The sequence below is a fragment of the Rattus norvegicus genome, chromosome 2, assembly GCF_021556685.1.
Source record: "Rattus norvegicus strain SHRSP/BbbUtx chromosome 2, alternate assembly SHRSP_T2T, whole genome shotgun sequence".
NCBI lineage: Eukaryota > Metazoa > Chordata > Mammalia > Rodentia > Muridae > Rattus > Rattus norvegicus.
This window is the reverse complement of record NC_141535.1, coordinates 171,735,322-171,762,406: the sequence shown is the minus strand read 5'-3', so window position 1 is coordinate 171,762,406 and position 27,085 is coordinate 171,735,322. Positions and strand designations below refer to the sequence as shown.

The 27,085-nt window shown below is 45.8% G+C and overlaps 1 long non-coding RNA gene across 2 annotated transcripts; it reads left to right on the top strand.

Moving 5' to 3' along the window:
* Nucleotides 1-12,779: 12,779 nt before the first annotated feature.
* LOC147996324 (uncharacterized) lies at nucleotides 12,780-25,105 on the top strand. Of its 2 annotated transcripts, XR_015676005.1 has the most exons (5): nucleotides 12,832-12,965; nucleotides 16,397-16,481; nucleotides 18,066-18,300; nucleotides 21,999-22,199; nucleotides 24,300-25,105. It is a non-coding gene; the product is annotated as an uncharacterized LOC147996324 (long non-coding RNA). The 2 variants fall into 2 exon arrangements; XR_015676004.1 differs by lacking the exon at nucleotides 21,999-22,199 and having other exon boundaries at nucleotides 12,780-12,965.
* The last annotated feature ends 1,980 nt before the right edge of the window (nucleotides 25,106-27,085 follow it).

Here is a 27,085-nt window from a genome sequence, read left to right as displayed (position 1 = left end):
CATACATTTATACACAATGTGTGTGCAGGTGTGTGTGTGCATGCATGCGTGAGTGTGTGTGTGTGTGTGTGTGTGCATGTGTGCCCGAACACACCCAGGATCACATGTAGCATGATTTCATAAGTATGGACACAAAAGGAGGACAAGATTGAGACACGTAAGGAGCTGGCCCGAGGCCATGAGGGCTTAGGGTCCACAGAAAACCTTAGAAAAGCCCTTTCCCTCATGGTGATCATCTGGTCATTTGGCTTTGTTTTGATCAATCCAAAAGGCTACACACCACTCTATTTCATTTTAATTTAAGCCATTAGCACAAACCTAATGAAAAAGGAAATTGATTTGTTCTCTCAAATACCCTAGTGTTTAAGAATGTAGGTTAAAAGGTCATACTTTCTTTTCTATGAGATATATCCACTAATATCTACAAACAAGAATGTATTGTGAGGGCTAGGGCACTGACTGCTCTTCCAGAGGTCCTGAGTTCAATTCCCAGCAACAGCATGGTGGCTCACAGTCATCTGCAATGAGATCAGGTGCCCTCTTCTGGTGTGTCTGAAGACAACTACAGTGTACTTACATACATAATATTTTTGTTTAATTGTACTTTTTATGGTTACAGTGAGATGTATCATTGATTTCAAGCAAATTTAAAGATTTAAATCACAAAGAAAGTATCCCATAATGAAAAATCTGGAGATGAAACTATTCCCAGACTGTCTGGTCCAGGTGCTGAGCCAATCACGAATGTGGGCTCCTTCCAGCTTCCTGCGGTCTTATGATCATTCCTCTTTCAAGGGTCAAACCTAACACAATGTTGAAAGAAATCTAGGGAGAAATGTTCCAGAACTGTGAATGAATATGTCAATGGTAGGATGTTGCCCCAGTATACACCAGGCTGTGGGTTACAGCACTCGCTTAAAACGATTTTCTGTTACAAGAAGATCCATCCACAGGATTTCCATGGAGGAAGGAGAAAGCTGACTTTTGAACGTTGCCCTCTGACCTTCACATGTGTGCTATGGTATGCTCCTCTCCCTCACGTGAATAAAATTGTGTATTAAAAAATGATGGAAGCCGGGCTGGAGAGATGGCTCAGCGGTTAAGAGCACCCAATTGCTCTTCCAGAGGTCATGAGTTCAATTCCCAGCAACCACATGGTGGCTTACAACCATCTGTAAAGAGATCTGATGCCCTCTTCTGGTGTATCTGAAGACAGCTACAGTGTACTTATATATAATAAATAAATAAATAAATCTTTTAAAAAAAATGATGGAAGTCATTCCTCACCAGGTATGGTAATATACCCATCATCCTAACTCCCCAGGAGGCTGAGGCAGGGGGATCGCTTGGGACCAGGAATTTGGGACCAGCCTGGACTACAGAAAAGACATCAATGAAAAGAGTGCAAAATGATTTTTGAGTGGATGACTAAGAATGTCTGCTCTATAGTCAAGTGGGGGGAGTCCTACTAGGGGACCTGTGGGGGGTGAGAGGATATAAAATTTTAGCTGAGGGAGGAATAAATTCAAAACCCCTGTTGCATTACCCAGTGGGTGACTACAGTTTATCAGCAGGGTGACTACAGTCTGTTGCACAGTGAGGAGATGACACTCTTGCACAACAGGGCAACCACAGTTAATAACAAATATATGGGAGTCTTGAAAACTGTTTTGCAAAGACAGAAGGCTACAAATATAAAATGGAGTAAAAATTCAGAGTTAAAGATGATGAGAAATATCTAGATGAAATAACAGACTAAGGAAACATTTTAGATGTAGAATAATATAACAAATAGAGGGAAACAGGTTGCCACTGAAATGTTAAGTGAAATGGAAACTTAAGGGTTCTTTGGAAAGTCGGTTGGATGGGTCTTTTTTTGCTGGGGCAAACACGTGAAGGAATGTTTAGCTGAAGCAGACACAGGTAAAAGGATGTTCTGCTAACGCATGTGAATGGATACATGATGAATGAGTCTTTGCTAATGACACGCATGTGTTGGTCTGCCTTACATTGCATAGCTGAGCTGCATTTCTTATGACTTCATAGAGAGAAAAACTTCTGGTGGTGGTCTGCAGTTTCTTGCTGCTTCGGAGGACTTGGGCTGATTGACAGAGTGGTGTCAGCTGAGACAGACACAAGAGTTGAGCCAAGACCCATGATGCCTAGAGGGTTTAAATAGGACTTGACGGAAAGTGACAGGAGCTGAGCTTGGCTTGCTGGTACAGCTAGCTGTGCAAGCCTTGTTGGTCTCCAGTCTTCGCCGATCTTCACTTTGCTGAGAGAAGCACAGCTGAGAACTTCTCCGGCATCCCTCTGGTTTGCTCCTGCTAACTCGTACCAATTCAGCCGAGGCCTGGCTGTCTCTGCTAGGTAGCACCATCATTGCTGATTCATGTTTGCTATTCCCACTCTACCTAACTGGGCTGCTGGTTTATCTGCGAAGTATTTGCAAGTGGATCGAGTGGCTGCAGCTAACTGTGACCTGAACTGCAGATTTCCAGACAACACAGATTGGAGTTGCTCCATAGAACCTTTCTAAGCAGGTCCACTCCCACCCCCACCTCACCCACTGTGTATCCTTTCTTTTCTACTACTTGTGTGAATGGTGGGCTACCAGGGAGGTAAAAGCATTTTGTGAACCATCATTAAGAGTAGGCGTTTGAAAAAATTAAAGCTACAATTAAATGCAGAAAAACATAACCGAGACAGGCAGAGACCATGAAGCAGAATCAGGAACCTCTGGTTCTGGGCCATGAACATTTTACCCCTTAAGAGCACATGCAAATATTGACAGATGAGGAACCCATTATTATTAAACCAAATTAGAACTAGCCGGGTTCAAGATGTCTACACAAATCATAAGCAGAGGGGACTGTGACCAAAACAAACAAGCTCTCTCTACACAACCCTCTGGCTCTTGATTTGAGAGACCAAATAACCATTTAGGTTCAGACTCAGAGAACTTGAATTCAGGTAAACTGACAGGTGGTACCTAGCATTGGTTTCCAAATTACCCCCCAAAAGACCAACATCTCCAAATTAATCTCCCTCAACAAAACCGCAGCCTAGGTCCAGTCTCTAGGCTAACCCCAACAAACCCAGTGTTTCCCCAACAAGCCCGCCCCCTGCCTAAAGACCACCAATGCAGAGGGAAGCAGAGGTTAAGTTTATGGTTTGACTCCCACCGCCAGCCAATCATGTTAAAGGCCACAGTAGCTCTCCAATCAGATGCTTCCTAGGCTAGAGACACTCACCCGCTCACCCGCTCACCCACTCCCACTTACTATAAAGCACTGCACGTTTACTTAAAACTCACTGATTTTGGAGGTCACACGGGTGAGATGCGTTATGAGTCTCCTGTAGCCTTGAGCAGATAGCTCTGTTGACACAGGGGAGGGCAAGCTCAACTTTAACAGAAACCTGAAGACCTTGCCTGTGACGAACACTGGTTCCTCATTGTACCTGACAGTTGGCTAAAGTGGGATAAGAGTCTCGATGAGACTCTACTCAGCTCTGCATGAAACGTGTTTTAAAAAAGAAAAAGCCCCCGACCTGGCCGATTGACCGCTGGAGCAAACAAGTGTTTTCTCTACCCTGTCCCCGTGTGCTTTTCCAGTAACCGAGCACCTACAAGTCCGCCAGTCTCACTGTAAGACTCAGACCAAACCATGAGGCCAGGATAGTTACACAGACGATGGTACCAGCTGTAACGTAGCAGTGGTTGAATGAACTTGATAATCTGTTAAATATATCCCCAAACACACACACACACACACACACACACACACACACACACACACACACACACACACACACACAGGAGAGAGGGAGAGAGAGAGAGAGAAAGAGAGAGAGAGAGTTTGTGCATAAGAGAAAGAGCGCCTTCAAGACCACACCCACGACTAATGGATAATTATCAAACTTTAGGTCCCCTAGAAAATCAACAAAATCTTGCTGCCTCGATGGTTTAAACAGGCACTGCTCACCTTGGCTCAGTGTTACATCCGTTAGGCTTGAGTCAAAGGGGTCTCAAGAAAGTTCCAATGGAGAGCCCTGCTGGTCTGGTTGAGCATGTGGCTTGGTCTAATTTTTACTGCCCCAATGGCACAGAATGGAGAAGACCAAGAAAGCTAAGATGGGCAGTTCTGAAAGAACGATTTGTGGAGCAGCAACCGCAACTGTAGCCCGGGGAGTGACTAGAAACGCATCTGGGAACCCTTACTTGGGCAGCTGAACCAGAAGTCTGGGGGCAGGGCCAGAGATCTGCCTTAATAATTTCTCCCAGACACTCTACTGCAACTGGGCAGTTGAGAATCTGAAAGGGAAACAATGAATACTTAAAAACATTGAGAATCATAAAACTTGAAGTTAATAGGCATGACGAGGGGGACAAGGTTCCAGGGTGGCTACTGCTAAGTCTGGAAAACTAGGTTTGCTGTCAACAGGGGCTCCCAGTCTGTCCCAGCTTCTCGGCTGCTCCATCAAAGCTAAAATCTGTGGTTCTTAGGCTGGCTTCACTTTAGAGCCACAGACACTGCCAACAAATGGGGATCCTGGGAGTTGGAGAAGTGGCATTATTAGGTGATTCCAATGTACAGCTCTGATTCTGAACCATCGGTCTGGATGGAACCCCTGGATTGACAGGCACCGCCACAGCCTTTGACCTTGGTAAGAGGGCAGAGCTTTGAAGGGGAAGTTCAGTGGGGAACAATGCTGGGCTATGAGATCATCCTCCCAGAATCCTCCCCGATCTCTGATGGACACTGGGGTTCTTGTACAACCTCGAGTTCCCTTAGTGAGAAGCCTGAGTATCAGCAGAGGCTGTGCCTGAAGGATCTGGAAAGAGTTCAGAGGAGAGAAACAAAGATGACTAAAGAGGACAATGGAGCCTTTGAAGGGACGCGAAAGGAAACAGAATGGCCCAGCCTGGAAAGCTGAGAGACAGCATCAGTACTCCTGTGGAGGGTGTGGTCACTGCTGATCTGCCTGGCTCCATTTTCACTGAGGATGAAACAGGAAAACAAATAAATGTCACCCACCTGTGCCTATGCCAGTCCTCTCACTCTCTATAAGCTTCTACCTCCCCAGAGACACTCATCCTTCAGTCCGAGAGACAGAGTCTGCCTGACGGGGTTAGGAGAAACAGAGCCATGCCCTGAAGCTTGAAGAGCCGCTGGTTAGAGATGCTTCTTTTGATGCACAATAAGAAGCAGAACCACTCTTCTCTAACAGGGATGGTTTATGTATTTCCCATATGACTTTTAGAATTGCATTATTAAAGGGTTGGCAAAATGGCTCATTAAGTAAAGGCACTTGCTACCCAACCTCATGACCCGAGGTAGATCTCTGGAACCCACAGGACGTGCATGCAGAAGGAGAGACTTGACTCCTGCTGGTTTTCTGTGGAATTCTCTCTCTCTCTCTCTCTCTCTCTCTCTCTCTCTCTCTCTCTCTCTCCCTCTCCCTCTCCCTCTCCCTCTCCCTTTCCCTCTCTCTCTCTCGCACACACACACACACACGAGAAATATAATATATATTTATATAATATATAATGATGTTATAGTTAAATTATTTTTAGACATTGATTTCCAATGTACCTGAATTTTGTTGGGGCTCTTATTATTCACTAGTGCAAGGAATAATAAGTATATTCTGCATTCACATGATGTCTTATCTGTATGCCTTTCACCTTGACAACAGTATTTGGCCTATGAAACAATCGTCTGAAGTCACACAAAGGCACTCACATCTTCCCGTTTTCTAGGCAAGAGAGTGGAGGCACGGAGAAGGAGAGCGACTTTCCCACGGCCTCACAGTAAACTGTAGGGTTGGAGGATTTTCCAGGACCAGTGACTCTTGGTTTCAGGCCCTTTACCATGCTAGCCACACTCATCCCTTGGCACGGATAACGTCTGGTTGCGACACAGATCACTGGATCCACCCCAGAGTCCTGACTCAGCAGGTTTTGGGTGGGGTCTGAGAACTCTCATTTCTAGTAAGTTACCAGAACTGTTGGCACTGAAAGCCACTGGCCCTCACCATTCGCTTTACACACATTCCTGGTGTCTACCTTCTCCTCAGTGCTCGGTTCTCTGTTCTTCTCTAAGAGGTCCTTGGAGCAGGAAGGTAAAGCAGTCTCCTGCTATGTCCAGGCCAAGGAGAGATAAAACCGTTACCTCCTGTGGCGCTCGCATTTGTATGCTTGGTGAGAACCCCATTCAAGGACAAATAAGAATTGGGTGTGTATAAATGATTTCTTCAGGATCCTCGGGCTCTGCAGGGTAGCGGGGAATGGAATACACTGGCTCATAAATCTAAATGATCCATACCAACAGCCTACAGAGCATAATAAATGCTTCAAGAAATCAATGAGCAAAACTTCTGTGTTGCCGCTGCACCCAAACACACTCAAAACTTAATAGCTGGAGTTCGAAGGCTACAGCAGAGTAGTAAGTTGTCTGGCAAAGCGCAGCCTGGAGGAGCCAGCACGAGTACTGTACAGTCCAGTACAGTAGAGGCCCAAGTCGGGTGCGTGCAGGAGGAACACTGCCAAGCCACAGTCTCTTTGGGATCAAGACTCGGGTCCAGCGCTATATCTTGGAGGCTGCTTTCTCTAGTGAAGGATCAACCATGAGAGTGCCCAGGCCTGGTGAGCCTGCTCAGCCACACCCAGTGTTCTTTGTCAATGCCTGCACCTAGTTCAAGGGAGTGGTTTTTTTTTTTTTTTTTAATTGTATTCTCACCAACTGGTGACCTTTAATGCAACTGGGGTGGGAAAGGGAGGGAACAGCTTTCTTGGTGTGTGGGAAGGATGGGGGGAAGGGAACTTCAAAGGAAGCAGAGAGGAGAAATATTTGAAACCAGAGTAGCTCCAAACCTGCAAATAGCGTTCCAGAAGTTTCTAGAACAGAAGTAGGGAAGTGAAAGCCATTTCCAGCCCAGACAGATCTTACCCTAAATACAAGAACCCACTGTGGCTGGCCTGATACTGGTTAGTGGCTTATTGTTCTCTACCTGGTCCTCAGGGAGAGCCACAAAAATAAAATCATGCTCTGGACTCCTCTGAGCCCCAGTCTGTCTCAGTCAGACTGTCTTGAGGTGTGGAAAGAAAAAAAAAAACCAGTTCCCCGAGCCTGTCCTGTGGGTTTGAGGGCTCCTGGGCCACTGTGTCTGGGCACCCCTTGAGGTGAAAAGGAGTTTCTTCCGTATGGGATCTCGATCCTGTTGCTAAGCCAACCTCTCTAGACTTGCTTCCTCTTTGAGGCAAACTGTTTTGGTTTTGTTCGTTTGTTGGTTTTTAGAGGCAGAATTTCTCTGTGTAGCCCTGGCTGTCGCAGAACTCAGAGACCCACCTGCCTCTACCTCCTGAATGCTGGGGTTAAAGGAGAATGTCTCCATTTTGAGGCAAATGTTGTGTGTGTGTGTGTGTGTGTGTGTGTGTGTGTGTGTGTGTGTGTGTGTGTGTGTGTGTGTGAGAGAGAGAGAGAGAGAGAGAGAGAGAGAGTGAGAGAGTGAGAGAGAGAGTGTGTGTTTGTGTATGTGTGTGTGAGAGAGAGAATGAAAGGGAGAGAGAGAGTGAGAGAGAGTGTGTGTGTGTTTGTGTATGTGTGTGTGTGAGAGAGAGAGTGAAAGGGAGAGAGTGAGAGAGAGAGTGAGAGAGAGTGAGAGAGAGTGAGAGAGAGTGTGTGTGTGAGAGAGAGAGAGAGAGAGAAAGAGAGAGTGTGTGTGAGAGAGAGTGAGAGAGAGAGAGTGTGAGAGAGAGACAGAGAGACAGAGAGAGAGGGAGAGAGAGAGAGAGAGAATGCTGGAGCAGCATCCACTCTTGGCCTTAACCTATCTTCATATTGGCTTTAAATTCATATTAAGGTTCAAGTCTTTGGCAGTAGGGCAACTAACTGTTCCATGGTGTGCTGTAAATATTTATTTATTTTTCTGTATATCCTAACATTTGACTTCTTAATCTTTCTGGCTGGAGACAGACCCCTCCAAAAAAATAAAAAGGAAGCAGCTGATTTTTAGAGGTAGCAAGAAGCCCAGGACAACCGATCTAGAAGCACACTGTCCTTGGAGACCCTGTGCCTGAGCGTCGCCAGCCCAGGCCTGGGTAAGAGAGGAAGCAAAGCTGTTGCCACAGCTCATATCGCCCCAAAGCACCCACCAGAGAGCATCCCAAGTGCTTCATCTGCCATGCCTGCCAGGGAAGCCACAGTGCAGACCCCAGACTAGTGCTTCCCATGCCTCTGTCTCTGGTCTGGACACACAGTTGTCCTCCCCTGGAGACTTATGTGGCAGGCCATGCCTCCTGTCTCTAGCACAAGAATTTTTTTCATGTGATCCTATTTTGTCTTCTGACCTTCCTAAGAAGGTCTGCATTGACCCAAGCCATAGAAACGGCGGCAGGGCAAGACCCCATGAGTAACCAGCCTGTCAGAGGTCTCTGGTCAAGAACACATATGCCAGCTCTTAGCAAAGCCTCCATGTTTTCTAAGCACAGCTGACGTTTGGGGACTCGCCCCATCTATTCCACACATCACCTCCACAGAGGAAGGGAATGCAAAATGATGGAGGTGCTTGACAAGACTCTAAACTCTGGAGACCAAGGTGCCATTTTCAAGTCACAGTCTGCTTCCTGGGTCATGGTTCACATTTAGAAGACCCATGGCTATGCTCTGCTTTGTATTTCTCCTGAAAGGCTCAAGGAAGCAGTGCACCTTCTGCATGCAAAATGTAGTTCATCTCCACTGGCCCAGTGACCTGCCGAGCAGGACCGCCTCCTCCTGTGTGTGTGCACCAGCAGGTTCCCTGGAGGAAGTCTCATTGTCTTCCCAGCTGCTGTGAACCTCCTGAGCTTGACATCAGTTTTTTTTTTGTTTTTTTTTTGTTTTGTTTTGTTTTTTTTTGTTTTTTTTTTTTTTTGTTAATGCACAAAGCAATGGGTTTCATGGTGACATTTCCATACATATATAGCATTGTGTCTTATTCATGGCCCCTATGCACTAATATCCCTGCTCCTCCCTTTCCACTCTTGCTGACCCCCCTTCCCCAGTCCTCATAGGCCCCTGTGCTTTTCTCTCTCTCTCTCTCTCTCTCTCTCTCTCTTTCTCTCTCTCTCTCTCTCTCTCTCTCTCTCTCTCTCTCTCACACACACACACACACACACACACACACACACGGGGTGGAGTGGGAGAGAACGTCTAGATTCTTCATGAGAAGACATGTAATATTTTGTTTTTCTTTGCTCCCCAGTTACCCTCTCATTTCGTCTCTCCCCTCCCTTTATGTCTCTCTCCCCCATATAGTTTCCCTTCTTGGTATATTCATGTATAAATATACATATTCATATACATCTATATCATAGACTTATATGGAGAAGTATATAGATAGACTATAAATATATTATATATATTATATATATTCATATACAAGTCTGTGAGAGAAAGTACTGAGATTGGCTTATTCCATTTACTATAATGATCTCCCAGTTCTCCTGTAATGTTTTCCTGTAATCATCTTCTTATGGCTGAGTAAAAGGCCATCATGTGTATATGCAGCCAGACCTCATAGGACACCCCTTCATTCCTAGTACTTGGGAGGCAGAAGCAAGTGGATCCCTATGAGTTTGAGTTCTAGGAGAGCCACAGCTACATAGTGAGACTCTGCTTTAAACACAAAATAAACAAACAAAAAACATAAAATAGAGTACATGTTTTTTGTACCATCTGCTTTTAGGAAAAAAATTTGTGCCTACAATGGGCCATGTTGGTGTAGTCACCATCATGTCACTCCTTCCTCCTGTGCCCTGTGTCTCAGGGCTACACCATGAAATGAACTGCTGTTCATCACTGGTGATACTCTAAAATGTTCCAAGATGGGGGCAGCCTGCTCTTCAGCCTACCCCATTGCAGCCTGGGAAGACACCACAGCTACTTTCTGCTCATGCTGTAATGGCTCCTGACCTATCACAGTCGGCAGGAGTCAGTGTGTGAAAAGCCTTCATCTTCATAGAGCCCCTGAAGTGGAAACTTACAGTTCTTTGGAAAGTCACTTGTGTCAGTCAGATGGTGTTTTGCTGAGGCAAACACGTGAAGGAACGTTTCACTGAAGCAGACACAGGAGAAAGGATGCATGAGAAGGATTCTTCACTAACTAAACGCATGTATTGGTTTGCCTAAAATTAAAATGCACAGCTGAGCTCTGTTTGTCATGACTCCATAAAGAGAAATGCACCCAAAAAACCTTCTGGTGGTGTTTTGGCAACTTCTTGCTGCTTCCTTGGATTTGGGCTGATTGGCAGAGGGCTGTCAGCTGATACAGACTCATGTAGAATTTTGCTAAGACAGACTCTCAGGCTGAGGCAAGACACTCAGTGAGGCAAGACCCGTGGAGGAGATACGATGTTTGGGGGATATAAATAGGACTCGGCAGACAGCGATGGCTTGCCCAGCTGGTTTTCAACCTTCATTGGCCTCCCAGCTTCAGGGATCTTCACTTCATTGAGAGAGGCACGGCAGAGAACCTGTGCCAATTCGGTTGAGGCCTGGCTGTCTCTGCTAGGTTGTGCCATCGCTGCTGATTCATGCTTGCTGTCCCGACACTACTGAGCTGGACTGCTGGTGTGTTTGTGAAGTGTTTCTGAGTGAATTGAGCTGCCACAGTGGATTCCTGTGAACTGAACTGCTGGTTTTCCAGCAAAGAACAAACAGGTCCATCTCCCCTGGATCCTAATAACCTTTCTTTTCCCCTACCTCTGGTAGGCATTTAAGAACTGTTATTAAAAACAGGATTTGAAAAAAAAATCTAAGTTACAAGACTCTCTACTCCCCCATCCTTCCCTTCCGTCATCTCTAAGCCTCAACTCCAGCCGCCTCAAAGAAGAGATGGGACAGAGGAGCTCACGGAGGGCTGGAAGGCTTCTGATGAGGCCCTTTGTGCTTCGAGACAAGGCAGAGTGAAGGATTGAAGTTCATTTTGTTGGTTCGTGTGACACTGGCTCTTGGAATCTGTTTTTAAGAGGCCTTAACCTTACTGAATGTTCAGTGTAGACATAGATCTTGTCAAAGGTGGATTTCCATTCTCCAAGCTTGGGTAGAAATCCAAACGTGCCCATCCCGAGCAAAGGCCAGGAAGAGTTGACATTACTAAACTTCAGCCCATGATCCGGTGAGCTGTTTAATTAATGATGCAATAATTACTTTTGAACAGGCATTTAATCACTGCTTATAAAACTCCACCAAGCTCAGGCTAACACAGGCCTTTCTTTCTCCTGGAGATGCCCTGTAGTTACTGGTAAGAAGCAGGGCCCCAGGACACCCCCAAAACACTCCCGAAGCTGGAAGATCCCTACATGCAAAATCACTGCTACCTCTCTTGTTTTTCTACCTTGTGTTTTGGTTCTTGGCAAAGACAGCTCTGCAGCTCAGACTGAAAGAACGAAAGAACCCACTACAGATAGACTGGAGACTACTGAGCAGAAAGGGAGCGCAGGGCACTGGTAGTTAGGAGAAATGCTTAATTATTTCCCCTATTTTGATCTTGTAGGAGCCCAAGGAATGAAGGGAGAACTTGAGATGTGCTATAGTCTATCCGAAGGACAACCTTCCAAAGGCCTTGCCTGGCCACTGGTGCAGCTATGAATTAAATGCTCCAGGCTGACGCTAAGGGAATCTTTCTTCCGAAGAGGCCAACTGCCATTGACCTTTCTAGGCAGGAAATGAGCCGATAATGGGACCTTTGGAAATCACAGATGCCTGGGTATAAGCTCTTGATAAGGTGATTTATTTAATCATGCAAATGAATGTTTATCTCCTGTAATTTGCAAGGCACCCCTTCTCTCAAGGGAGGGCCCCTGGAGAGCTGCCCTATAGACCCATTCCTATCCTGGGAGAACAGTCTCAGTATCTTAGGATGCAGGCAGCCTGCAGCTTGGCTGTTTACAGCATCTAAAGAACAGGTGCTGGGAACTTGCGGGGTGGGGCGCAAGCCCAGTGGAAGAGTGACCGAAGCAAATGGGGAGGGAATGCCCAGTGTGTCTTGGGGGAAACGGACTGCTTGCTCTGGTCTGGAGGAATGGAACAGAGGGTGAGAGTGGGGGGCTGCAGCCCCATCCTGATACTCTTGGAATTATGTTAGTAGCTGGTTGGAGGCACAATGGTAACAGAAACCTAGATGTTGCTTGAGGCTGTCTCAAGTGCAATATGCTGGGGTAGAGGAGACTCAGGCACGCCCAACCTTCTGACATTGCAACATACTTTATCTTCTACAAAGTTCATGCTCCGTAACCATGAAACAAGTTACCAAAATATTACGGAAGAAAAAACACAATGTTTTAAGTCCGTTTATTACTTTGTGTTGTGGGCCAGCCACCTTCATAACTATTTTCATTCAGCCACAAGACGCTCTGTGCGGCCCTTGGTTACAGGTTGAAAACCTCTGGTAAAGCAGGCCAGAATGCCACCTTGTCGTCCAGCTAGGATTGGGAATGCCTGTGTTAGAGACAAAGGGAGAGCAGTGGTTTCCTGGGAGAGCGGCAGCTCCCATCTGTGGATTTAGGCTCTGTTTAAACTGAGTCATTTGGGTGAAGCTGACCAGCATGGGGCTTCTGTCTGTACGGTTGGAAACAAGTGCTTGCAGACAGACAGGGAGGGGAGCCATGGGGTTCTTCTGTGTCTGTTCCACAGCCAATCAAGCAGAAACATGGGGCCTGACATATTCCATACTGCCCTTCCTACCTGCCGGGGCTATGGAGGGCATAGCAGGGCATAGCAGGGCAGGGGCAGAGCAGGGCAGGGCTGGGCAGGGCAGGGCTGGGCAGGGCAGGGCCAGGGCCAGGTCATTTCTGCTGGGTTCTCACCTTGCGGAAGGTCACTCACTCCTTCCCAGTGTCAGCAGGCCACACTGGAGCAGTTTGCAGAAGGCAGATTAAAGAGAAAGACCTCAGTCTGAAGGCAGGATCAATAGCTCAGTGGGTAAGTGCTTACAGGTTTTGCAAAAAGATTCCAAGTTCCAGCACCTGAGTCAGGCAGCTCACACTGCCTGTAACCCTAGCTCCAGGAAATCTGACACAGCCTTTTACGTCTTTCAGAGGCATGCGCGTCCTGTGGGGCCTGCATGCAGTACACAGACACACAGACACACAGACTCTCCTCTCTCTCTCTCTCTCTCTCTCTCTCTCTCTCTCTCTCTCTCTCTCTAAAAGTAAATCTTTAAAAAGTGAAAAACTGGTCTGGAGAGATGACTCAGCGGTTAAGAGCACTGGCTGCTCTTCTGGAGGTCCTGAGTTCAATTCCCAGCAACCACATGGTGGCTCACAACCATCTGTAATGAGATCTGATGCCCTCTTCTGGGGTGTCTGAAGACTGCTGCAGTGTACTTATGTATAATAAATAAATAAATCATTTTTTAAAAAGTAGAAAACCTCTTAGGTCTATCGTACCAAAAAAAAATTTATTTAGATTTGTCAATTAGGTGACTCTCAAACCAGAAGAGTTCTGAGAACTCCAACCAACAATGTGATGGTGGAAATGAAGCACAGAAAACCACCCTCACGCCAGGAATGGCTGAAGTTCAGGCACCTGGTGCCAGGGCTTCTTGTAGCCCAAACTCCGTTAACTATGATTAAACCCATGCCCCTCAGGCTGTGGGCCCAAGCTATGCTAGCAACCTGCCACCTCCCTCAGTTTCATTCTCAGCAACAGCAGGGGAAGCAACGGACAGAATAGGAGCAGCAAGACTGTCAAGGACCATGCGCCTGGCTGTGCACACCGTTAATCCTAGTACTGGCAGCTGGGTCAGGAGGATCATGGCTTGGAGCATAGCCAAAACCTGTGGAGCTCTCCTGTGTGGGAAGTCAGTAGCCCCGGGTCAGTATCCCTGGTCAGAGCGTCAGGCCCTGGGAAGAGATGACTTGGTGGCCCAATGCCTATTTTCTCAAGTGTCAAATGCCCTCAGCCAAACTGGTTTTCCTGGTCTGGAACACCAGCTTCCCTGAGAGGAAAGCAGTCGCACGCCCCACCCAGGGCTGCCTGCTACCGAACCCCAGTTCACTTTATACCCATGCTCTAGACAGAGAATTTGCTGGGAAACTTCTGTTTTCTGTTTTCCTTTTCTGATACAACTCTATTTGGAAAACACCCTTTTAACTTATGTCTTTAAGAAAGAAAGAAAAAAAAAAACCCGAAGCCTTTTTCAGCTGGCCTCGGCCTCAGGGTTGGGAGAGCTGGGGTTGTGGCCTGGGCAAGTGGGGACCTTCTGCCTGGCAAACGTCAAGGAAGGGACTCTTGAGGGACTGATGAGGGAATTCATGGAAGCCCAGCCCGAGTTCTGAATTCTCCAGCCATTCATCTTTCTCTCTCCCCAACTCTTTTGTTTGTCATTTACTGGTTTGTCCGTCACATCATCGGAAACGAGAAGACAGAAATCTGCAGGACAGATGGACACCAGCTCGCAATGACTCAGGCAGGGGCATACCTAGATGTTCTTTGCTTTCAGCTGAAGAGAAAAGGAAAGAACATTTCTCTTTGTTCACTGTAGCTGACTGCCTTCTGCTGGCCTCCTCCAACCCCAGGGCTTTCTGCCTCCCTACCGTGTGTGTGTGTGTGTGTGTGTGTGTGTGTGTGTGTGTGTGTGTGTGTGTGTATGTGTGTGTGTGTTTCTCTTTCTCTTTCTCCTCTCTCTCTTAGAGATGGGGCTGGGGAGTTTATCTGCCAGTTCTGGGCAGCAAGGCAAGTACAGGATGCCAGAACACTTAAGGACTTTACCAGAACACCAAACTTCAACTTTCCCATACTAACTCTTGCTGTTATCTACCCACCATGGCCACAGAAAAGGGGGGTTTACAATGAGGAAATGTAACTTTAATTCCAGCTCTAGGGCGGATTTGAACTGAGGCCTTTGAATGCCCAGCAGTTAGACACCGGCCCGGATTACTACTCAGCGTGAGGACTAAGTGGAGGGGACAGCTGCGGGGCAGATGTCATTGTGACCAAGTGTTTTGTTCGATGACTCTACACCTTACTCTTCTAAAACCTGGTATTTCACTGAGCCTGGGGCCATTCTAGAAGCCAACAAACTCCAGGGGTAGCCCCGTCTCTCCTCCCCACAGTGCTGTGGTAGGAGACTTGTACTGAAGTGGTACAGCTGCACCCAGCTTTTTACATGATTCTGGGATCCAAGTTTGGCCCTGTTTGTGCAGCAAACAATAATGCAGCTCTCTGGTCCCTGGTTCCTCCCCACTTCCCCCAGCACCACCACTGAGAATGTTGGTAGTAAAAGGAAAAGTCGGGTGCTGTAAGTTCAAGGTGAGAAGACATTGCACAAGCCTGTCCAAGGTACCACTGCCTTGCACAGGGCTGTCACATGTCACGGGATCCAGAATTCCACCAGCTTCATCTGCTCCAAGAGGACAGAGCAGGGCCCCGCCTTGGGCCACTGTAGGCATACATTTTTTGCAGCCTACTTTTAATAAGGGCTCAACCTCTCCTCCAGTCTGCAGAGGCAGGGGAGGAGAAAAGTTATTAGGATAGGGAGGAAGTGGACCTGCTCAGCAATAGTTCTTTGGGGGTGAGCTCAGTCTTCTTTGGCAGCAAGCAGTTCAGTCCTGTAGCAAACACCAAATACAACTCGGCAGCTGCAGACCAGTGCAGACCAGTCCTCTAGGTAGGCAGACTGCGTAGACACACACACACACACACACACACACACACACACACACACAAACACACACACACACTGGCAGTTGCTATCCAGTCCTGAAGGCACAGTTAGGCTCACCGACCAGTCTGAGGTGAGGCCATGCACTGGAAGCAGGGACCTCACAAGCAGTCCTTGGGCGAGCTTCTCTCAATGGCAGTGTATTGAAGAACAGCAAGGCGGAGCAAACCAAACCAATGCTCAGTGCTCATCTCCCACTGTCTGTGGGGTCCTAGTTCATCAAGCATCTTTTCACGTTTGCTATATCAAAACTCTCACCTGCGTGCCCCAGCAAAACAGCATTTGATACCACATTCAAAGAAACTAAAAGTTTCCACTTCAGGCCACAGCAAGGGAGGGCAAGGCATGTCATAAAGGTGAAATGAAGTGGATATTTGAACAGAGGAGCAGGGAAAGTAACACTTTACAGGCATTTACAAATATTTAAAATATTAAAAATATTTTAAAATGTCTGATCGGGAGCAAAATGATTGTTATGTTTGAAATTTGTAAGATATTAAAAACAATTAAGAAGATACAGAAATTCCCCCAAACCCTACCGCACAGATCTGAATGCAGCAGCCGGTCCATCGTCGGTCTTGTTAATTTGCCTATATTTTATGCACTTACTAAATTGTTGGGATTGCAGATATTCTTCGGTAACCTCCTCTTTTACTTCATTTAACATACCATGTGTGCTTGCTTTTAGAGGTTTTCTTATAAGACACTTCACGGACACGGCTGTAGCAGGCACTTCACACGAAGGAGTTTATTCCTCACGACAACTTAAAGAGGTTAGTTAACACTGTAAGTTATGTTCAGTTTACAGAGGGAGCTACACCTCTCTAAGGGGGGAATCGGGCCCATGCCCTTAGCCCATTCTGCAATAAGATTTGCCTGTTCACCAGCCAAACCAAGTTGCTTTTGTCAGTGAACTGAGCCATCAGGGATATCACCTTGACTTCGACTTTTTGCTATCAGAGCAAGAGAAAGCTGAATAGCCTCAAGTGCACTCTTTTTTTTTTTTTTTTTTATTACTTGAGTATTTCTTGTATACATTTCGAGTGTTGTTTCCCGGCAAACATCTCCCCCCCCCTTCTTTATGGGTGCTCCCCTCCCCATCCTCCCCCCATTGCCGCCCTCCCCCCAACAATCTAGTTCACTGGGGGTTCAGTCTTAGAAGGACCCAGGGCTTCCCCTTCCACTGGTGCTCTTACTAGGATATTCATTGCTACCTATGAAGTCAGAGTCCAGGGTCAGTCCATGTATAGTCTTTAGGTAGTGGCTTAGTCCCTGGAAGCTCTGATTGCTTGGCATTGTTGTACATATGGGGTCTAGAGCCCCTTCAAGCTCTTCTAGTTCTTTCTCTGATTCCTTCAACGGGGGTCCTATTCTCAGTTCAGTGGTTTGCTGCTGGCATTCGTCTCTGTGTTTGCTGTATTCTGGCTGTGTCTCTCAGGAGCGATCTACATCCCGCTCCTGTCGGTCTGCACTTCTTTTGCTCTTAAAGCATGCATCTCGTGACTTCTTTGTGATCCCAGACCAAAGGGGAAACTCACTTAGGTTTTTGACACATAGTGACAATTTAGAGACCTATCAAATTACATTCTGCATATACAGAAGTAATACTTTGTAACAAACTCTTCCCGCTTGTGTTGGATTTGGAATCAGCAAGGAGACAATTCTTGGGAGACTATGAGGGAGTTTTCAGAGAGGTTTAAATTAGGAGGGAAGGCCAGTGTCCCTTCCTCCAATGAGGGCAACATCATGCCATGTCCCTTAGTCCTAGAGTACATAAAAAAGGCCGGGAAGAGGAAGCCAACAGCACCAGCTTCATCTCTCTCTGCTTCCTGACTGGAGGTGCATTGTGGGCAGCCTCCCAGGCATAGCTCTCACTGCCACACTTTTCCCAGTGACGAACTGCATCCCTTCAAACTATGAGTCAAAATAGACCCTCCTCCTTAAAGTTGCTTTGGTCAGGTGTTTTGTCTAAGAATGAGTAGATATAAGAGAATAGGTAATGAGAAGGGTAACTACTGTAACGATATTAAGTATTGATTTTCTTTGTGACTTATATGGCCAAAGTAGCCCCTAGGGATTGTTTTCATATACATATCCATATTTACTACCTTTACACAATTATGGCATGCAGATAGAGGTCAGAGGACATGCTATGGGAGTCCGTTCCCTCCTTCATCACATGGGTCTCAGGGATTAAAGTCAGGTCATTGGTCACAGTAGCAAGCACTGTGATCTGCTAAGTCATCTCACTGACTCCTGATGTTCTATTCTGAACGTCATGCTCATGAAGCCTGGCCCTACCTCAAGAGAAGGCAAATGCTCATTCATTTTTTCTTTCACTTTTGTTCCCCACACAGTTAAGGCATCATTTTCCATCTCTGAGTCAGCCTGCTTCAGGTCAGGTGATTTTGTTGCCACTATGAGTAGGAGCTGGGGTTCACAGCCTGAGTGACGCCAGATGCTTTGCTTTCTCTCCATGCTTCTCCAAAGGATACACAAGGAAAACAAAGCCACGAGCTTCTACACACATGGAAAAACTGATTCAAGCCTCCCGCAGTTTACTTCTTTAAGAAAGTTATCACCTCTCAGTAGGTAAGCACCCCACCCAGGGACCACTCTCCCCCTGGTGGCCTAGGTCCTAAGTGGGGGGGGGTTGTTTTCCAAGCCCTACAGGATTTGTGCAGGATGATGGGAAGTCTGTCACAGGCATGGGGCTCAGGAGTTCTCTGCTTTGACGAAGCTGGTATTGTAAACAACACTGGAAATGGTGTCAGGATGAATGCCTAAGAGGCAAAGGTAGGGCTTAATTAAGTAAAGAAAAGTTCACAGTGTAAGTGACAGAATCAAATGCATGTGTTAAAGGTTGTGCGAGCAAGGTATATGGCCCATAAGTGTAATCCTAGAGTTTGGGAGGCTGAGCTAGGAAGATTGCCAAGGGTTTGAGGCTGACCTGGGTTACATAGTGAGTCCAGGCTAGCCTGTTTTAAAAATACCTTTAAAGAAAGAAGGGTAGGAGGGAGGGGGAAAGAGAGGAACTTAAATGTCCTAGCAACAGCCAAACATGCAATATTAAGTAAGAAAATATAAATTGTAAAAATGAAATTTAAAATGATGACATTTTTAAGAAAATGGAAGGAAATAGAAATTAATCAAAATAAGTCAGTCACAGAAAGACAGTCACCATATTTAGAACCTAAATTTAAACCTGTGTGTGTGTTTCTCTCTTTGTGTGTCTGTGTCAGTATATCTGTGTGTCTGTGTTTATCGTTCTCTCTGTGTATCTGTGTTTGTATCTATATGAATGTTTGTGTATGTGTGTCTCTCTGTGTGTGTCTGTATATCTGTGTGTCTCTCTGTGTGTGTCTGTATATCTGTGTGCATCTGGGTTTGTATCCCTTTGTGTGTGTGTGTCTTTATCTCTCTCTGTGTATCTCTCTGTGTGTGCCTGTGTGTTTGTGTGTGTGTGTGTCTGTGTTAGTATGTCTGTGTGCCTGTGTTTGTATCTCTCTCTCTGTCTGTGTATCTGTGTGTATGTATGTGTGTGTGTGTGTGTGCGTGTGTGTTTGAATCTCTCTCTGTGTGTATGTGTCTGTACCTGTGTTTGTACTGTGTGTGTGTGTGAATGTATCTGTGTGTCTGTGTTTATATCTCTGTCTGTGTATCTGTGTATCTATATGTGTGTGTGTATCTGTGTGTCTCTCTGTGTGTGTCTGTGTTTGTATCACTCTGTGTATGTGTCTGTATCTTTCTCTGTGCATGTGTCTGTACCTGTGTTTGTATCTCTCTCTCTCTCTCTCTCTCTCTCTCTCTCTCTCTCTCTCTCTGTGTGTGTGTGTGTGTGTGTGTCTGTGTTTCTCTCTCTCTTCTCTCTGTCAATATTTCTGTGTGTCTGTGTTCATATCTCTGTGTATCTGTGTGTCTCTGTGTGTGTCTGTGTGTCTGAGTATCCGCATGGTCTGTATTTGTATCTTTCTCTATTTGTGTATGTGTCTGTCTCTCTCAGTGCATGTGTCTGTGTGTATCTGTGTGTTTGTGTGTATGTCTGTGTCAGTATATCTGTGTACCTGTGTCTGTATTTCTCTGTCTGTGTATCTGTGCTTGTATCTGTGTGTATGTCTGTGTTTCTGTCTGTGTGTGTCTGTGTTTGAATCTCTTTCTCTCTCTTTGTGTATGTGTCTGTATCTGTGTGTGTTTCTCTCTGTGTGTGTGTCGGTATATCTGTGTGTCTGTGTGTCTTTGTGTGTTTGTATCTCTCTCTCTCTCTTTGTGTATATGTCTGTATCTCTCTGTGTGTATGTCTATGTGTCTGTCTGTCTGTCTGTCTGTCTGTCTGTCTCTCTCTCTCTCTCTCTCTCTCTGTGTGTGTGTGTGTGTGTGTGTGTGACAATTTCAGAGGAAGAGATATTAGGGAAGGGGAGAAGAGAGGACACAGAGACAAGAATGGACACCTGTACCTTGAAGGCAGGGAAAGAACTATTAGGGAAAGCAAAGGACAGCAAGGGTGGAAAGGAAGGGAGAGGAAGTGGCTGACATGTGCCTGTATAAGGAACTGATAAGGAAGCCTGTTTTGTATGCTAAATTTAAAAATTAATACAAATAAAACCCACAAAACTTCTAAAAGGAGCTGGTTTTCTTACTTATCTCGTCCTACAGAGCATCCGTTTGTGAAGGATGTAGGTGGTTTGTGGTGGGCAGTGTTCAGATTGACAGATGAGAAAAGAGAGATACTGAGGTGAAAATTGATGATCTCTGACTTAAGACACACACTCTTGCCTTTGGCATGGCTCGATGGCTATTTTGACCTCTTGTGTGAGCATCACTGTCACTCAGAAATAACAGTCCCTACCCAGAAGGTTCTTACAGCAGCAGCTTTTCAGCTGTGTAGGAATTCTTGGCTTTCGGCAGTTAGAACCCAGGGCATGAGGGGCCTTTCCCATTCCCTTGCCCTTGCTGGCCCCTACTATTCATTCTCAGTCACTAATGACTAAAGGTCTATATGTTCACCATTTTTTGAGCATGGGTAGGGAGTGTAGGACTTTGCCATGCTCGATATGAGCTCTCCCACCGAGTTACTTCCCAACTTCCTTTTTAGAACATTTGAGACACGGTCTTGATAAATTCTCCAGACTGGCCTTGCCCTTGAGGTCTCCCTGTCTCTACCTCTTGGTTAGCTGGGCTTGCCATCATCATTCTTTGCAAAAACAATCATTTCCTGTGCGTGTGTGTATGCCTGGGTATATTATATCTGTACCATGTGTGCAGATACCTGTAGAGATCAGGAGGGCACTGGATCCTTTGGTTCTAGAGTTATAGGTGGTTGTGAGTGCCTGACAAGGTTGTGGGGACAAAACCGAGGTCCCCTGCAAGAGAGGTGCGTGTATAGAGGAGTCAATCTGATGCTTTGATTTAACCGGAAATCTGCGTGTACTGACACTGAAGGTCCTTGTCCCCAATTGGTTTTGATCTATCAATAAATATGCCAGCCACAAAATGGCTGGGCACAGGGTAGGACACTGAAAGAGGCCCAGGTAGGATGCTGGGGAGATTGCCATGACTTGGGGATGCAGTAGTAGCAGGAGATAAAGCCATGTAAATGGCCACTGGTCACTTCCCTGATTGGGCCTGAGGTGGCAGGGGAAGGTTTAGGACACCCAGCCTTTGAGGTAGCCAAGGCATTTTAAAATTAACTGGTGTGTGTGTGTGTGTATGTGTGTGTGTATGTGTGTGTATGTGTGTGTGTGTGTATGTGTGTATGTGTGTGTATGTGTATGTGTGTTGTGTGTATGTGTGTGTATGTGTGTGTATGTGTGTATGTGTGTGTATGTGTATGTGTGTTGTGTATGTATGTGTATGTGTGTGTATGTGTGTATGTGTGTATGTGTGTGTATGTGTGTTGTGTGTTGTGTGTGTATGTGTGTGTATGTGTGTTGTGTGTGTATGTGTATGTGTGTGTATGTGTGTGTATGTGTGTGTATGTGTATGTGTGTATATGTGTGTTGTGTGTGTATGTGTATGTGTGTGTATGTGTGTGTGTGTGTGTGTGTGTGTGCGTGTGTGTGTATTTTCCATTTGAAGACCCCAGATAGATCCTGGGTGGGTGCTTGTGTGCAACCAGCTGGGTGCACAAAGCAGGACAGCTAAAAAACTCACCTCAACACAAGTGCTTTTAACATTTGGCCATTTGGAAAAATCGTTTTTATATTTCCCCTCCCTATTTTTAGGGAGAGTAAATAATTTTTTCCTTGCATAATTTTCTTTATATTTTAACCTATCTTTTCTGTTTATTAAAGTTACTATCAAAACTGGGGGCTGGAGAGATGGCTCAGAGGTTAAGAGCACTGACTGCTCTTCCAGAGGTCTCGAGTTCAATTCCCAGCAACCACATGGTGGCTCACAACCATCTGTAATGGGATCCGATGCCCTCTTCTGGTGTGTCTGAAGACAGTGACAGTGTGCTTAAAAAGATTTCAAAAATTACCACCAAAACAAAGGTAAATGATTTTTAAGATTTATATTTTGTGTGCATGTGTCTTCCATACGTACCACGCGCACGGGAAGACAGCAAAGCCTGAAGAAGGAGCTGGATGCCCTGGAGCTGTGAGCCATTGCTGCTAGGGCAAGCATCAGACTCTCAGGTAGAACAGCAAGCCCTCCTAACCACTGAGCCATCTCGCCATCCTCAATGACAACAAAGAATACAAGACAAAGTCATTACCAAGGTTTTCCTAGAGAGTGTGCTAAGAGAATAGCTTGTCTTGATTATGAAGATGTGCTGAATTCTTAGGAAACACCGGTGTTTCTCTTCCCCTCCCCGACAGTGACCCCCCAGTTAGATAGAGGCAGGCAGCTAACTTATCCATTCTCCTGAGGAGGAACCCAGTGTGAATCTCAGGTTTGCAGCGCTCTGTCTCTTCCTCCTCCAGGTCAGGGGCTTCAGTGTAGGAAACGAGGATTCACTTCTGGCTCTATAATCTTCTACTGTTTATCATGAAGACATCCCTAATAGCCATTAGCTAAAGAATTCCTTGGTGTCGAGGGGCTCACCGAGGGGAAAGGAGCACTGAAATTGTACTGACCTCCTGCTGATCATTTCCTTTATTAAAAGTAATCTTCTATTTAAGACACTTAGATTTGCAGAATTAGTGTGCACTGTGCGGACCTCTCATCACATGGCTCTTTTGTTTCTTGTTTGTTTCTTGTTTGATCACTGCATTGCAGGTGGAACCCAGGTCCAAGTGTGCTAGCCAAGCGTTTGCCAACTGGGCTCCCTTGCCAGTGTCTTCTATTACTAATATCTTCCATTAATATATCATTTTTATAATTAAAGGATAGTCACTGGGGATGAGTATTATCAAAATACACTGTATGCACATATAAAATATTTTTAAAATAATAAAAACTAATATATGTATACTATATGTATACATACACACATATATATATATACATACGCACATACATATGTATATTATATATGTACTTTTAAAGGATATTCAGGGCCAACCAGATGGCTGTTGTGCAGCAGTTTGCCTTGAGATCACAATCTTTTCATCTTGGAGGGGAGCTTCCTAAGACATGGTATATTAAAGAAGAGGAAGGTCTGGATAGTCTATGCAGAGGTTAAGTTCAGGGAGTAAACAACTCACTAACTTCAGAAAAATCCCTGAAACTGACCAGATTCACTGAGCTCCTCCCTCCACAAGCATGTATAAAGTGCAAGGACTGCTGAGGCACACTATCAGACAAGGTAAGCTGCAAGAAAGTAGCAGAGACCAACCAAGCAGCCTGGAAGAGACTCAGTCCAACTGCACTGTCTGGATAGGGCACTTTCCAATCTGTCAAGCTGTCTGCAGGCTGTACAAGGTCCTCTAGGACTCCAACCTTGGTAAGCCCTACGCTGGGGTGGGCTTTGGTGATTCAATTGTCTTTGACTCATTTCTACTCCTGTAAGTAACCCCTCACCCACATTTCTGTAAGTAGCCCCAGTAAAAGCATGGATCTCGACGTTGGGCCAGGTGGTATCTGTACTTTGGTCTGTTCCCTTCCTTATCTGAGGTGAGTAGACATTCTTCACACCAATGGCTCAGCTGGTCCTGAGTTTGATCCTCAGAACCCATCTAACTGGTTTCCACAGGTTACCTCTCATCTCTACACATGTGCTGCAAAAAAAAAAAAAACAATTAAAAAATTAGGTTATTTATGACATAATGTCATCATTTCCTCTTTCTATTTCCTCTCCAAACCTTAAAAGAAGAGTCATACATAGTGATTAACTGGAGTTTATGCATGATCCACTTTTTATAAGTTTTTATGTTCCAGACATTTTCTGTTTCAGGATCCCATCCAGACACATTGCGTTTATTTGTTTTGTTTCCTGAGACTCTGGTTCGCTTTGAGTTTCTCAGACAGTTCATATTTGTGATGATTCTGACAGCTTTGAAGAGGCTTGGTCGGGCATTTTATAGACTGTGCTTCAATTTCAGTTTGTCTGATGTTCTCTCCAAGGTTAGACAGAGCCGGTGTGCTTTCGGGATGTATCAAGGGCACACGCCGTCAATACGACTCACTATTGACCTTCTCTCTGGTCTCAGGTGTGCTTGTCCTTTGTCTGGAAGGAAGTCACCGTGTGCAGCCTGCCCGTAGGATGTGGTGGTTCCTGCTGTCCTCCGTAAGGGCCTCGCCAGTGTTAGTTATGCATGGGAGGTTTGTGTCCTCCTTTCTCAGCTATTCATCTCACTGTTGACTCGTGGATATTCATTCTATCCCTTAGGTTATAATCCAATGCTATTTTAACTGATGGCTTTATAAACTTTTTATTATGAAGGATTTTGAACATATGAAAAAGTAGGTGAATAAGCCCTCCTGTGCCAGCCCCACGCCAAGACTGCTCTCTAAACAAACACTCCGACACTTCATCTGCAGATACCTCTGTATATATCTTGAAAAGACAAGGACATTAAGAATATAACCATAATCAAATGACCGAAATAAATCAGTGATAAGAATGAATACGTGCCATCCCTTTGAAGCCCCACATCAGAATGCCATTGCCCTGGGGCTGGGCACATGAATAACATAGACATGAACATGCAGACCACAGTAGTCTATCAAAAATTAATGAGATAGGTGTCGTGGTTTGTACATGCTTGGCCCAGAGAGTGACACTATTTGGAGGCGTGGCCTTGTTGGAGTAGGTGTGTCTCTGTGGGTGTAGCTTTAAGACCCTCATCCTAGCTGCCTGGAAGTCAGTATTCTGCAGCAGCCTTCAGATGAAGATGTAGAACTCTCAGCTCCTCCTGCACTATGCCTGCCTGAATGCTGCCATGTTCCTGCCTTGATGATAACGGACTGAAACTTTGAACCTGTAAGCAGCCCCAATTAAATGTTGTCCTTATAAGAGTTGCCTTGGTCACGATGTTTCTTCACAGTAGTAAAACCCTAACTAAAATAATGGGTGTTGTGGTACACACCTTTAATTTCAGCTCTAGGGAGGCAGAGGCAGGAGGATCTCTGTGAGTTCAAGACCAGTGTGATCTACAGAGCTAGTCCAGGACAGCCAGGGCTATACCCTGTCTCAAAAACAAAAAACAAAAAAACCAAAACAAACAAACAAACAAAAAACCCAAAAAACAACAACAAAAAAACAAGTTATTAGTTATACTCTGAAATTATGCAAAAGTTGGGAGCAGGGTTCTTGGGTGGCCAGAAAGACCCTCTATTAGGGTGAGTTCCATCTCACTACTAAAACCATAAGAACAAGACCTTAATCAGTGGACAGCATCCAGGCAGCTGCCGGTGGCAGAGTCTAAACTCAACGTGGACTCCTGTCCTCCAGTCCCTCCAAAGGACAGGGCCTTGTCAATAGTAGGCAAGCACTCTACCACTGCACCATGACTCCGGTCCTTTCTGTTCTTGCTGTTTGGGGAGATGTGTTTCTTTAGAAAGAAATCACATCTATCCAGTATACTACAAGGAGAGACAAGGGCATGCAGAGGGAAAACTTCTGCCCTCTTTCTCCGGTTTTCAATCTTCGACAGTGTCTTAACCTGACTGAACCACCCTTGAACTTGCTTTACAGCATTACACTTCGACTCTGCCTCCCTAGTAGCTGGGAGTTCCATTCCTGTCCTGCCAGACCCCACTGAGCCCTACTATCTTTTATAGCTACAACCACTTTAGTCCAGCACCTGGAAAAGCTCCTACGGCAGTCAGAGCGTCAAGCCTGTGGTGACAGGGTAGCTGGCAATGTGTGAGTAAATGATTTAGCTCAAATATCCTTCTGGGATCTCTTTCTCTTTCTCTCTTGTACACTGATACCTCAAAGGGTGAAAAGGAAGCAGGGATGCTGGCCTCTCAGATGGGTAATCCTCGTAGGAGGTGGACACTTCAAATATGGCACAGGGCCATGTGTATCACCCATAGTGTGTACCTGGGGAGATAGATATATCTGGGGTGGACAGAAGAGGGGGAAGAAGAGAGGAGAGAGGACGTGCTCTACTCCTTTTCAAATTATGTTGCAAAAAATGGGGTTTTGATGGGACCCTTCCTTTTTTTTCTCCTCTGGCCCTTCTTACAGATGTTTATGAAGATGGACATGGTCCTGGTATAGGCAGCATTCTCGTTTGTCTGTTTGTTCATTTGTTTGTTGAGACAGGATTTCTCTGTGTAACAGAACCCTGGCTGTCCCTAGACTCACTTTGTAGACCAGGCTGGCCTCCAACTCACAGAGATCCGCCTGCCTCCATCTCCCAAGTGCTGGGATTAAAGGTGTGCACCACCATGCCCGGCTTGGCAGCATTTACTCTTAGTAGTCATTTCCCGTTAGAAGTGGGGATTTAATGGTGCCAGAGTTAAAGTACCACTCAAGACCCCCTCACCAGTTGCTCCAGTGGGCGTCACGACTGTCGGTTTGTTCCCTTGACACCCAGGTCTAAATGGCCTAGGATTTCATTATTATTACTTTTCCGTCTGGAAATGCCTACTTTAAAGGAAGATTGCGTCACCCGCTAACAGCGTTGGTTTGGCAGAACACAGTGGAATCCCGGATTGTTTTTTTCCTTCATTTTTGTTTTGATTTGGGGATTATAGTTAAGTGGTTTCCAATTCTGCTGCCAAGAAAACAAATCAAACGAAAGAGAAAAGAACTGGATGGAAGGACAGATGGAATGATCCTTACAGACTTTAGGACCCAGGGTGAGTATGCCACATGTAGTGCTGCTGGCAGACCCTGGAGGTGGCTTCCCAGGCGTGTGGGAATGTGTGCATTTATCCATCAAAGAAGACCCTGAGGTCATCAGGAAATTGGCTTGTGTCACATCAGTAGGATTTGTAGCCAGGACGCTGGCACACAAGCCAGGAGCAGGCATGGCAGGGGTCA